Source organism: Podarcis erhardii (genome assembly GCF_964252035.2).
Source record: "Podarcis erhardii genome assembly, chromosome: 12".
Taxonomy (NCBI): Eukaryota; Metazoa; Chordata; class Lepidosauria; order Squamata; family Lacertidae; genus Podarcis; species Podarcis erhardii.
Window position 1 is genome coordinate 26,114,000 of NC_138513.1, and position 13,752 is coordinate 26,127,751.

Here is a 13,752-nt window from a genome sequence, read left to right on the forward strand (position 1 = left end):
GGACTTCCGGTCGGCGCCAGCGTTTGATGGCGGTCCTAGCCTCGAGCTCCGAGGCAGGACTGCTCCGTAAGTTCGGGTCTTACCCGCTACGGCAAGCGGGGGACCCCTAAAATCACAGGCGCTGAAGCCTGTGAGCAAGGAGATTCGGTGGGCACCTTTGCGCCCCCCCGGCATCGTGAAAGAGCCTTTTTAAAGGCTCCGGAGCGGCATCGGGGTGAGCGCGGTGCTGAGGATCGCTACCCAGCTTACGGAGTGAAGCCGCGTCGCCATTAACGGAGAGCGCCGATTCCTTTCTGAAATCAACGATTGGCAACAACAATACCCGTGAGTAAGATCGCAAAAGTAAAACGGGACTTAAAAAATTTAGAAGATTTGGCTGAAAACGGGAAGGCAAAAATTAAGGAAGTCAGCCTCCCGGAACTGCATGATTAACGGAGCAATGAAAAGACTAAGCTGTGTTTAAATGGACTTTCCTTTTAACTCTTATTAAACCAGACATCGAAAGGATCTCCCCCCTGTTGTGCAGGAGAAGGGGGGGAGGAAACAGAATTAATTTAACCTGCAAAAGAAAGGGATAAGGAATAAAAAACCTCTGCTGCCGATACTTCTGGCCAGGCTGCCGGAGCAGCGATCGCCTGAAAAAAGGAACTGTCAAGTGAGCTGTCAAAGGACAGCGGCTACAAAATAAGACTTATTTTGAAACATACTCGGGACTTTGGTGGATTACAATTCTAACAGTAAAGTGCTACAAACTAAAGACTTTTTAATGGGACTTTTGCCTTTGGACTTTCTGTTTCTTTGTTCTGGGTGCCTTTGGATGGTTACAATTTCCTCCTCTAGAGGGCTTCAGTTACATTAAAGTGTATCCAGTGGGATTTTCCACTTGCAACTTTCCTGTGTGAATGACCTTGAGTTATGAGCAACCCGCCAGAAGAGATTTCAACAAGAAGTAAAACAAAGCAGGCTCAAAAACAAGCTCAAAAAAGAGGCTCCTTATCAGGAGCAGCAGCTGCACAAGAAAAAATAACAGCAGCATCAATGGAGTCAATGACACAGGCCCTGCTTAAAATAAATCAGTCACTAGAAGTACTCACTAAGCAATCTGCAGAACTTACCAAACAGTCTACAGAGAACTCTAAGAAACTGACGGAGTTGACAACAAGATTAGACCTGAATACAACAACAATTTCATCTAATACAGATTCTATAAACCGTTTGGTTCAAGAATCTACGGAAACAAGGAGAATAGCTGAGAGTGCTAGGTCCACTGCTGAAGAAACCAAAGGAAAGTTTGCGCCCATTGTAAAAAAAGTACATGAACATGATTCAGCATTAGCCCTACTAGAACTGGAAAGGAAAAGTAAGAATCTGAAATTAAGACTGGTTCCAGAAGAGGAAGAGGACAAGCTTGGGGAATTCCTCACAGATAAATTTCAAGACTTCTGGAATGATGAGCTAGATGGAGAGGAAGATGAATTTATGATAACTTCAGCCTTTCGGATTGGCAGGAAGCAAGGGAAGAAGCCAAGAGACTGTTTAATTACCTTAGGATCAAAGGAACAAAGAGACAAAATATTGAACCTACACTTCCAGAAGGCCTTGGTCATTAAAAATTCTCAGATTCAAATCTTCAAGGATATTCCTAAATATTTTTTGGAGGTCAGATCTCAATTTAAAGAACTAGTTGATCTACTTAAGAAGAATAATATCCCATTCAGGTGGGAATTTCCACAAGGGCTGTCCTTTAGCTTCAAAGGGAAGAAAATTAAAATAAAAACAAACCAGGATAAAGAGTTCTTTTTGGAAAGAAATCAAGAGGATCTTCAGAAAGGAACTGTCAGTGAGGAGGAAGTACCGGACATCTCAAATCTATCTTTTGGACTGAACCGAGCACCGACCGAGGAGGAACAACAACTTGGTGCAGTCGGTGGAAGATCTACCCAGTAACCAAAATGTCTCTGCAACTCTTCAGTTGGAACTGCAATGGTTTGAACCACCCTCGAAAAAGGGGCCAAGTATTTCATTTATTAAAGAAGGAACATCTAGATGTAATCTGTTTACAAGAAACCCACATTGCCAGGATACATAGAAAACTTTTAACAAACAAGAGATTAGGACAAGAATTTATATCATCAGATAGAGTCAAGAAAAGAGGAGTTGTGATTTATGTCAAGGAAAAATTTGAACCAAAATTGATCTTTAAGGATGACCAAGGAAGATACCTGGCAGTGGAAATCCAAATTCATGGAGAAAAAATATTGATTGTTGGAGTTTATGCACCAAATGAGGGGAAGGCTGAATTCTTCAAGAAGTTGCATGAGACTTTAATGGACTTTTTGGACTTTAAAATTATAATGATGGGTGACATGAATGGAGTCGTCTCTACAAATATGGATAAGGCCCAAAGACAAACAATATCGAACGATGGAAGACTACCAAAGACTTTTTTTGACCTGACTGACACTATGGATCTGATTGATATTTGGAGAACTAGGAACCCTCTGGAAAGGGAGGGGACCTTCTTCTCTGAAGCAAAAATGACATGGACTAGAATTGATCAAATATGGATTTCTAGTAATCTGGCATCAAAGGTTAAAAAAACAGAAATCTGCCCAAAGACCTGCTCTGACCACAACGCTGTCAAGATGGAAATGAAACTGACAACAGCTGGAACCTTTAGATGGAGAATGAATGACACCCTCTTTGGAGATGAGGAAATTTGCAAAAAGGCCCCAAAAACACTTAAAGACTACTTCGAGATCAATTTGAGATCAGATACAGAAAAAAGAATCATTTGGGACGCAAGTAAAGCCGTGATGCGTGGCTTCCTAATACAACAGAATTCAATAAAGAGGAAAAAACAGAATGAGAAGAAAGAGAAAATTTGGAATCTAATAAAAGAAGGGGAGAAGAAACTGAGATCTAAGCCTAAATCCCAGGAGATATTAAGAGAAATAAAATTCTATCAAACACAATATATGGAATTGATGAACCAGGAAATAGAATGGAAAATTAAACAAATGAGACAAAAGACTTTTGAGTCTGCAGATAAATGTGGGAAGCTACTGTCTTGGCAACTGAAAAAGAGACAAAAACTGAATACAGTGACATCACTCGAAGTAGACGGGAAGTCTATTAATAAACCAAATGAGATAAGTAATTGTTTTCAAAGTTTCTTTAAGAAATTATACAAACAAGGGCCAAAAAATGAACAGGAGATAGAAGAATTTATTGGAAAATACGGACTATCAAAAATTTCTGAAAACAACAGAAGGAGTTTAAATGAGAAAATTACAGATCAAGAAATAGAGAGTGCCATCCAGGATATCAAGTTGGGAAAATCACCAGGACCAGATGGACTAACTGCGAGATATTATAAAGTATTGAAGGACTGGTTAATACAACCACTGAAAGAAGTCTGCAATCAAATTTTGGAGGGGAAAAAGGCTCCCGAATCGTGGAAGGAAGCATTCATCTCACTTATACCAAAGACAGAAACTGAGAAACATCAAGTTAAGAATTACCGCCCTATATCACTTTTGAATGTGGATTATAAAATTTTTGCAGACATTCTAGCAAAAAGATTCAAAAAAGTTTTGTTAGAGGAGATTCACAGGGATCAAACAGGCTTTCTACCAGGCAGGCAATTGTCAGACAATGTGAGGAATATTATAGATATTCTAGAACTTTTGGAAACTGATATAAATAGAAAAGCTGTTTTGATTTTTGTGGACGCAGAGAAAGCCTTTGACAATATTTGTTGGAGCTTTATGAAGAGGAATCTCCAAGGAATGGGGGTAGGCAAGAACTTTGAAAATGGTATAAGTGCAATTTATTCCGAGCAAAAGGCCAAACTTATTGTAAATGGTATGGTTATGGATGAAATTCCAATAGAGAAAGGGACACGACAGGGATGCCCAATTTCCCCTCTATTGTTTATATCGGTACTGGAGGTTTTCCTTAATATGATTAGAAGAGACCAGCTGGTTAAAGGTATACAGGTCGGAACTAAACATTATAAGCTAAGAGCATTTGCAGATGACTTAGTTTTGACATTACAACAGCCAGAAACTAGTACAAAAAGAGTTCTGGAACTTATTGAAATATTTGGTCAGGTAGCAGGTTTTAAATTGAATAAACACAAGACAAAGGTGTTGGAAAAAAATCTTACGGTGGGGGAAAAAGATAGTTTTCAAAGAGAAACTGGTTTGGAAATTACTAAAAAGGTAAAATATCTGGGGGTGAATTTAACATCTAAGAATGTGAACTTATTTAAAGATAACTATGAGAAATGCTGGGCTGAAGTGAAGAAAGATTTCGATATATGGTCAAGATTGAGACTTTCCTTGTTAGGCCGAATTGCTGTAATTAAGATGAATGTATTGCCGAGATTGTTGTTTTTGTTCCAGACATTGCAAATTTTAGATAAGATGGACTGTTTCAAGAAGTGGCAGAAAGATATATCTAAATTTGTCTGGCAGGGCAAAAAACCCAGAATTAAATTCAAGATTTTGACTGATGCAAAGGATAGAGGGGGCTTTGCCCTGCCGGACTTAAAACTTTATTATGAAGCAGCAGCTTTTTGCTGGCTGAAACCATGGCTACTTCTTGAGAATACAGACATTCTGGACTTGGAAGGTTATGATAATAGTTTTGGTTGGCATGCATATTTATGGTATGACAAGGTAAAGGTACACAGAAATTTTAAAAATCATATTATTAGGAAAGCATTGTATAATGTATGGAATCGATATAAAGATTTGTTTGAAAGTAAAACCCCCAGGTGGCTGTCACCAATGGAAGCTAAGGCGGTAAAAAGATTGAACATGGATACAGACTGGCCAAAATATTGTGAAATTATAGAATATGATGGTGAAAAGTTGAAACTACAGAGTTTTGAGAAATTGAAACCTAAAGTCCGAGATTGGTTACATTACTACCAGATTAATGAAACTTTTAAGCAGGATAGAAAACTAGGATTTCAGAAGGAGAGGTCAAAGTTAGAAACAGAATTGCTAGAACCCAATACTAAGAATTTGTCTAGAATGTATAATCTGCTGCTAAAATGGAATACACAAGATGAAACGGTTAAATCAGCCATGATTAAGTGGGCACAAGATATTGGTCATGATATTATGTTTGCTGACTGGGAGCAGTTATGGACCACAGGTATTAAATTTACGGCATGTAGTGCCCTGAAAGAGAACATAATGAAAATGATCTATAGGTGGTACATGACCCCAGTCAAGCTTGCAAAGATATATCATTTGCCCAATAACAATTGCTGGAAGTGTAATGAATGTGAAGGAACCTTTTATCACCTTTGGTGGACCTGCCCAAAGATTAAGGCCTACTGGGAAATGATCTATAATGAAATTAAGAAAATCCTTAAGTGGACATTTGTAAAGAAACCGGAGGCTTTTCTCCTGGGCATGGTCGGCCAATTGGTACCAAAGAAAGATAGGACCTTTTTTATGTACGCAACAACCGCAGCAAGAATCCTTTTGGCGAAGTATTGGAAGACTAAAGAATTACCTACTCTGGAAGAATGGCAGACCAAGGTGACTGAATTTATGGGACTGGCAGAGATGACCGGCAGAATCCGTGACCAGAGGAAAGAGACAGTGGAGGAGGACTGGAAAAAATTTAAAATCTATCTTAAAAATTGTTGTAAAATTTCAGAATGTTAAGATGTCAGGGGATTGGACACAAAGAATTACAGCTATAAATCGAAATTTATAAAGTAGAAACTCTTTTTAAAGAGAATTAAATATAAAAATGGGATGAAGAATTGCTAAAAATTTTGAAATTTGGATGCAGTGAAGGGGAGGTTTGGGGAAGTCGCATTATGTTTGTTTGTTTTTTGTTTATGTTGTAAAATCAATAAAAATTATTATAAAAAAAAAACAAAACAGAAGTTTGTGTGGTGGTCATCTGGGAGAGGGCATTCTCCGTGGCAATTCTTAAGTTGTGGAATTCCTGTCCCACAGAGGTACATTTGATGGTGGTGGTGGGGAAGAATTCAGTCCCAGACTTCTCATCCTATAGTGCTAAACAGATTCTATCTCGCACTCCCCCCCCCCCGAAGTGTAGATTTCTTTTTATTTTAGGGTATTCTACAATGAGTGTAAATGTTCACAGATGCACAGAATCTGCTTGCTTTATCGGCTTCTTCACTGACCATGGGTCCTGATTTGCTTTGCACAAAGTTTGTGGGGAGGTTAGATGAAGTCAGCTATTTATTAAGCATTCATTCTGATCTGTGTGCGGGGAGGTTGCACTGGATTCAACCAAGTGCTATTGCACACTTTCCAGTGCATTTCCCCCATTCCTTATTGCGAGAAGTCTGATTTTGGGGGAATCGGGCATGTTGCACAAGAAGTCCAAATCGACTTTAATTCAGTACAACCTGAATTTGCTGGAACATGACAAAATCCCACACCAAATAGTGCCTGTTTGGAAGCACTCTCTCTCTATATATTGTATCTTTGACCTTCCTCTTCTAGCACTTTTTCAAACAGCACAGCTGAGCAACTGCTGTCATTCAACGTCCCCATTCTTCAGCAAGCCTTAATTTGTGTCCCTATTTTAAAACCCGGGGCTTCTGTTTTGCGTTCCTTCAGCACCGAGAGCTACTGGAAAAACAGGATGCCAGTCTCATGAGGACATTACAGTGAATACATTTGTAAAAGAGAGAAATAACAGCATATAAAACGGGCGCTGGGCACTTTAGGATAAATATCAACCATTTGTATTTTATTTCAGCCATTTTCGCAGAGGGAGAGGGGGATTTTTCCTCCTCTTCCTAAAGCCAAATGCATTGTACAGCTACTTTTAAAGAAAGTGTGATTTTATTATGCTCTTCATTTGATTTATGATTCACAAAGAAGCTTTTGAGCAGAAGCTGCCCAATATGAAAGCCAACCTACTGACTTTAAAGCAATGCCTGGGCCATAATTCTCCCTGCTCTGTAAAATTCAGCATGGAACCATGGAGAGAATTTAAACCTTGGTGTCTTTATAAGTGAAATCTGATAAAGGAAGGTGCTCCAAAAGCACATTTCCTGTAATGAAATGAAGGCACTTGCTGACAAGGAAAAGGTACAAAAGACTTGGCCCCATGCCATACAACATCAATACATTTTCATGTCCGACCAGCTACATTTTTATACTTGACGTTTCTTGATGATTTTAGGAACTAAATTTATGCTACCTGCTCAGGTGCCAATCTAGGTTTGTTTTCAAATAAGCCCAGAGCAAATCCCTGCTAGTGTTTTAGGACAGGCAATTTTTATATCACTCCTGCCATAATAGGTAGAAAATGGCTTTGGGTCTTGAGTGGCTCATGTTATCGTGACACAGGTGCATATTTGTGTGTGATCTTCATTTAGCAACGGGAATTAATTGCCATAAAGTGTTCATGATTTTCCATGAGACAAATAGTAGATGCAGGGCTTAAAAAAAAAACAAAAAAAAACAAAAAACAAAAAAACCCAGAACTCACCAAAGCTCAGTTCTGGCACTTCTCAGGTGGGCCCCATTGCCATTCTAAGAGAACAAGGGAGGTGTTCATGGTGAGTTCTGGCATCTCTTTTTATGGAAAAATAGCACAGAGGTCCAGATGGGTACAGTCATACCTCGTTACATTTGCTTCAGATTGCACTTTTTCAGGTTGCATCCTGCAGCAACCCAGAAGTACCGGAAAGGGTTACTTCCGGGTTTCGCTGCTCGCGCATGTGCAGACGCGCAAAATGACGTTACGTGCATGCACAGAAGTGGTGAATTGTGACCTGCGCATGAGCAGATGCAGGTTGTGTTCTTTTCAGGTTGTGAACGGGCCTCCAGAACGGATCCCGTTCGCAACCAGAGGTACCACTGTACTCTGATTCAGAGCCCTTGAGGTCTGCAGTGGACAGCTTCTCCTGTTTGCTTCAGGGGAGCAGGCCTCTCTCTCCCCTCTCCCCCCACCATAGCCGGCAACGCATGTGGCCTATCTCTTTAGGAGGCATAGTTGGCCTGTAATAGAAACTCCCCTTCCCCTCTCTTGGTGTGGTTCCTTCTATACCTTAGAAAATGTAGGAATAATAAGGTCTCAAACCCTTGGTGATTTAGTGACTTTCCCCTGCGTGTTAAGAGAGACTCTGGCAGATTGAGTGGACAAGACCAGTAGTGGGTCCAACAGTCAAGAAGGCAGTTTGTGCACTTGCCATTAGGGAAGTCAGGGGCAGCTAGGGCTCCTCATCCTGGGAAGGTAGCCCATCTGGGAGAAGGAAGACTCTGATCCTAATCCTCTGCTGCTCTGCTTTCCTTTGTACCACGAGGCTGAGAGGGGCTGGGTCTTGTCATCCATACTCACTGCCCAGGCTTACATCTCAGGGAGGTCATTTTGCTGCTGCCAACACAGCGGGTTTGACTTCACCTCCGGAAGCACACTGCATTGTCTCTTGAGACAGACAGATGCCAACAACATTCAAAAAGTTCTAAAGTGAGAAAGCACCATGTGGAGATGTCAACAGGGCTGGTGATGCTTGTAACAATGGAGGTGGGGGCTAGTAGCACAGCCACGCTTCTCCCTTACCACATGGATGTCCCTTCATACAAGCTATGTCTTGGCCAGATTAGCTTGTGCCTGTGCATCATTATTGTTATCTCAGCAGCACCAAAAGGGACTGGTTTAGGCATTTAGCAGAATGAAGTCATAAAGCTCTAACAAGATAGTTCCCCCCACCAAGGGTGGATAGAAGATCAAATATGCGAATGACCTTCCATAAGGAGGGTGGTGAATCTTCTAGCACATGGGAAGATAGAGAGGCCAAGTTCAGCCCCTTTCCCCAGAAGCACTACTTTTTCTATTTTTATTTGTCTTATATATTGTTATTGGGACTATACTCCGGCATCCATCCCTCTGCCACCTGGAAACTAAGGTGGCACTGCTGACTTTTTGGGTGCATTCAGAATATCCATTTGAATGAAACTGGCTGTTGTGATGGTGTTTAGCCCAATAGAAATGACTGTAGGAACCAGATTATAGTGTCTTTTTATTTCATGGTTCAAATTAAAAGTGCATGTATAGGAAACATCTCTCCACTCCCCATATAATAATAGTTTTGGAAAGGATCTCAAAAGCCTTCCTGCCCCAGTTCCCAATTGGTATAAGAAATCCCCTCCTACAGCATCCCTGGTAAGTTGGTCGTCCAGCTTCTGTTTCAAATCATCTAACAAAGGAGAGCCCAACATCTTCTGAGGCTAGTCTGTAGCACTGCTGAACAGCTTGTACAGTGGTACCTCTGGATGCGAATGGGGCTCCGGAACGGATCCCGTTTGCGATTCGCCACTTCTGCGCATGCACGTGACGTCATTTTGAGCGTCTTCGCATGCGCAAGCGGCAAAACCTGGAAGTAACGCGTTCCGTTACTTCCGGGTCGCCACAGAGCGCAACCCAAAAATGCTCAACCTGCCTGAAGCAACTTTAACCCGAGGTATGACTGTACTGTTCTTCTAAATGTTTAATTGAAATCCTTCCCCTTGTGATTTGACCCTTTGGTTTTGGTCCTACCTCTTTGGAGCAAGTGAAAGCAGGGTTGATCCACCATCTCTGTGATCTTTCATCTCTTCAGACATTTGAAGATGGCTCTCCTTTCGCCTCTTAGGACCTTTCTGCACATCATTTGTAGTGGCATAGAGCCATTGTTTGATCCAATGTTTTTAAGAGTCAATTTGCAACAGATTGTTTGCATGTTGCTTGGAGTCAGCATGGGCTTTTCCTTCCCAACTAATGGTGGGTTGTGCCTGAAGTGACAAAAGCTCAGTGGCTATAGTCACACTCCTTAGGCACCCTTGTATTCCCTTCTGCCAGTAAAACCAGCTACAAGTCCACCTAACAAGAGCATGAGCTAGCGCACATTTTGCTGGGAACACAGGAAGCTGCCTTATGCATACCCTCAAACGTGCTTGGGAGGAAAACCAAGATGCACATCTTTTGTGGCCACGATCTTGCAAGAGCCTGGTGACTCGCATGAGAGAACGGTGCCCCAAAATGCGAGTCTCTCAGGGCCGTGATCTTGATGGGCCAAAATGGGAAATCCCAGGAGTCAATCAGAAGCTGGGACAGCTTCTGTAATTTCCAGGATGTCCTGCTTAAAACGGGATGGTTGAGGGGTATGCCTTATGCAAAGTCAGACCAGTAACGTAGCGTTGGAGATGTGTGTGTGTGCACAGGGGCAGTTCCCCCAGGTGCAAAATGGTTCGGGGCATGAAATCTCAGCACCAGGTGCTGCCTTAATACAGCTGTACGCTTCCGTCGCTGGTCTCCGTTGAAAACGGCTTCTGCATGCGAACAAGGAAGTGACTTCTCCAGACAACAGAACTTTTATTTCTGTGGCTGCACTCCTCTGGGTGACGCAGGTGCCATTAGGCAGTTGGATGTGCATGCATGCTCCGTATGTTTCCCTCCCTTCCTCCATGCGGCCCCAGGTGCTGGCAACCCACGTTACGCCACTGAGTCAGATCATTGGGCCATTAGCTCCATACTGTTTACACTGACTTAAAGCAGCTCACCAAGGTTCCAGACAGAGGTCTCTTCTAGGCCTATGTGGAGATATCAGTGGTTCAAGGTGGGAACTTCTGCATACTTGGCAGGTTCTCTGTTGCTGAGCTACAGCCCTTCCCAGCTTTTGATAAAAAGAATTTTGTTTATAGACAATTTGTGTTATTTGCACTGTTTAAATACTGCACTGGCAGCCAGAAGATGAAGCACCTTCTCATGTACATTTGAACAATCCAGGATTCAAAATTGCTTTAATGGACACCAGCCAGGATTAGCATTTATCCCCTTTTACACCATGTACTCATTTCATTTAACTTGTCTGGTACTTGGTGCCGTTCTGTGCTTCCAAAATACAGTTTATATATTGCTGTTTGCTCGCTTGACAGTGTTTGTTTGCATTTATTGTTTTCAGCGAAATTATAAAGAAGCGGGAGAAGGGAGAGTAAAACAAAACACAGGGAGAATGAATGGCCTGATTTCACATTCTTCCAAATGTGGGACTCTGCTGCCCTCTTGTGGAATTTTAGCTGGCATTTCCTCTAGATCTTTATTTGTACTGGTTCAGGAATTAATATTATTTTCATTTTTCTTTAAGGCACCATTGAAAGTTTTCTTCAAACTAATCATAGCCAGTGCCTTTAATTTCTGAAACAGGCCCCATTCCTTGTCTTATCACACTGCAGGAAATGCTTAGGGAAGGGGGCAGAGAGAATGCCTGAGATATCTTGAGTTAACTCTGCGTGGCACAAGGGATCCTAAATGAATTGGAGCTCTCGCCGTCCCCCCATCAACTGATACTTCACTTCCATCTGCACTTTGCAAAATAAACAAAAAAATCAAGCAAGCACAAGCATTAATGCACAGAAATAGTTCACCAATAAAGTGATATCTCATTGGAAAATGTGCATTGATTTTCATCAGGTTTCTCTGCATGTCATGTTCTGTTTTAGATCCAGCAATCTTATGCGTGAACTTCACTTCTGTCCTCAACCTTCTCTGGAGGTGAACCCTCAGCCGGAGTTACAGCTGCTTCCCAAAGACAACTCCTCCTTTTGGAGTGCCCTGCTGTTTGCATCCATCTGACCTCTGGGTGGGCTAGAGCATTGTAAGTACTGTGTGTTCTCAACTGTGCCAGTTCACTAATAAAACAGTTGTTGTTGTTTTTTTCATTTTGTCTACAACAGGCTGATTGCTTAGATGCTGAATTTGTACAGTGGGAGAGCTGGTACCTCTCCAGAATATATGCATTCATGTCTTTATGCATCTCTGCCATTTCCCCCAGGGAGCTCAGAGCAACGTGTACGGTATCTCCCTTCTGTTTTGTCCTCACATCAACCTTGTGAGGTTAGTTTAGGCTGGGAGAGAAAGTAACTGGCCTATAGTCACTTGTGAGCTTTAGTAGAGACTTGAACTTGCATCTCTGTGACCTTAGTCTGACGCTTAAGCCCAGCCTTAGTCAACACGGTGCCCTCAGATGTTTTGGAGTATTAAGTCCCATCATCCCTGACCAGAGCCATGAGACTGGCTGAGGTGGTCTCCCCAGTGGTCTCCCTTTTAATTTACCCCTAAAATACTTTCCTCTCCTTCTCAAGGAAGGAGCCTGCCTCTCTTACCTTTTTTGGCTTAAGTCAGCAGCACTTGAAGAGCAAAAATAGCATGCCATTTTGAAACACTGATAACTTTAGCCACTGTACATGTAACAGCTTGCTAGCCTGTGCTGAATTTTGATTAAATATATATTTGATTTTGGGAGTCAGGTGTGGTGTGCTGTGCAGGATGCCAATGCGGTGTAGTGGTTAGAGCTCAGACACGGGCTACGGCAAAATAAGTTCAAGTCCTCTACTGGCAATGAAGTCCTTTAGGTCCAGCCTGCCTCATAGGGTTGTTGTGAAGATAAATTTGGGAGGGGGAGAACCACAAACGCCACCCTGGTGCTCCCTAAAATAAGGGAGTACTGTATATGAAAATTAGTATTTTAGCCAGAGCTGCTCCTTATAGATGACTTTGCATTCTTTTCTGGACCCAGAGCATAGCAAAGACTGTTCCTAAAAGATTGTGGAATGTTTGTGCAAAATGCATAAGTTGACATATTCGGACTACCTATTTAGAATATTTTGTTTTGTGAACTTGAAGATTTGCTTATGTTCAAAAGGACGGCTCAAATATCCCAAGGAAGTTTGACAAGCCTGCCATCTTGTGGATTGTAGCCATAACTGTTTTCCTCACTGCAAGACACAAGCCATATACTTGGCAGAATTGATCACCAGGTTGTTTTAAACTCTTGCTCTATTCTGCATTTTCCACCTTTGTCATACCTTTTGGTGCAAATGCTACCTGACTGCTACCACTATGGGAAAGGATGAGAGCTCAGTGTTGGGGCACTAGCTTCAGAAGCTGCATAGTGGCAGCTGGCATAGGCAAATCTGGGCTAAATCAGTTTAACCTGGTGTAACACAGCTTCCCATTCCCTAATTCCAGTTGCTGGTGGTTTCTTGCTTCCTGCAAAATAAAGTTCTGTAAGGTCTTTAAAAACAGAATATTGGGATAGTAACACAGGATAGTCATAATTATGATCGTTTGAGAACTAGGCTGAATACCTCCTTTTTATTGGACCATTAGTCTCCCTGGAGAAGTGTGGGAGGAGGGAAATGTTGAGCAGCTTTCAGAGGTGTGGGGCTTCTGACATTATTGTTATTCTTTTGTTTATATCCCACCCTTCTGGCTGGGTTTCCCCATCCATTCTTCCAGCACATATAAAAACACAATAAAACATCAAACATTAAAATATCGGAAGTCAAACATTAAAAAAAGACCTTTTAAATATGAAGTGCTTAAAGTCCACCCCCCCTTCAATCTCTTATTTCACCCCCATTTTACTTAGGAAGCTGGAATGCTGCCTGACTGCTCTGCACAGCTGAGTTAAAACTTGAAGCGACACCAAGACTTCCTGCCCCAGTTAAAGAAAAATCCACTTCATAGTTAAAAGGTAACTCCACCCTCCAGAGGAATAAGTCTTAGAATTTTCACCCTGTCCTCAAAGTGGAATAAATGTGGAGGTGGGGGTGGGGAAGCTGGCCTGCCCCCTACAAAATGCTGTAAGAAGCTGGACCCAGACAATAATTAGATGACTTACACACACACACACACACACAGATGTTGTTGGTCGTTTGGTCTCCAGTTCATCAGTCCCAGACAGCATAAACCAAT

General features: G+C 41.9%; 1 long non-coding RNA gene across 1 annotated transcript in view; it reads left to right on the top strand.

The window, feature by feature from the left end:
• The window catches only part of LOC309352932, a 41,704-nt gene that overhangs the window by 21,764 nt on the left and 6,188 nt on the right, over positions 1 to 13,752 (top strand). Inside the window, exons 4-5 of the long non-coding RNA XR_014161493.1 lie at positions 11,496 to 11,650; positions 13,427 to 13,531. This is a non-coding gene — a long non-coding RNA (uncharacterized lncRNA). The remainder of the gene's footprint in view (positions 1 to 11,495; positions 11,651 to 13,426; positions 13,532 to 13,752) is intronic.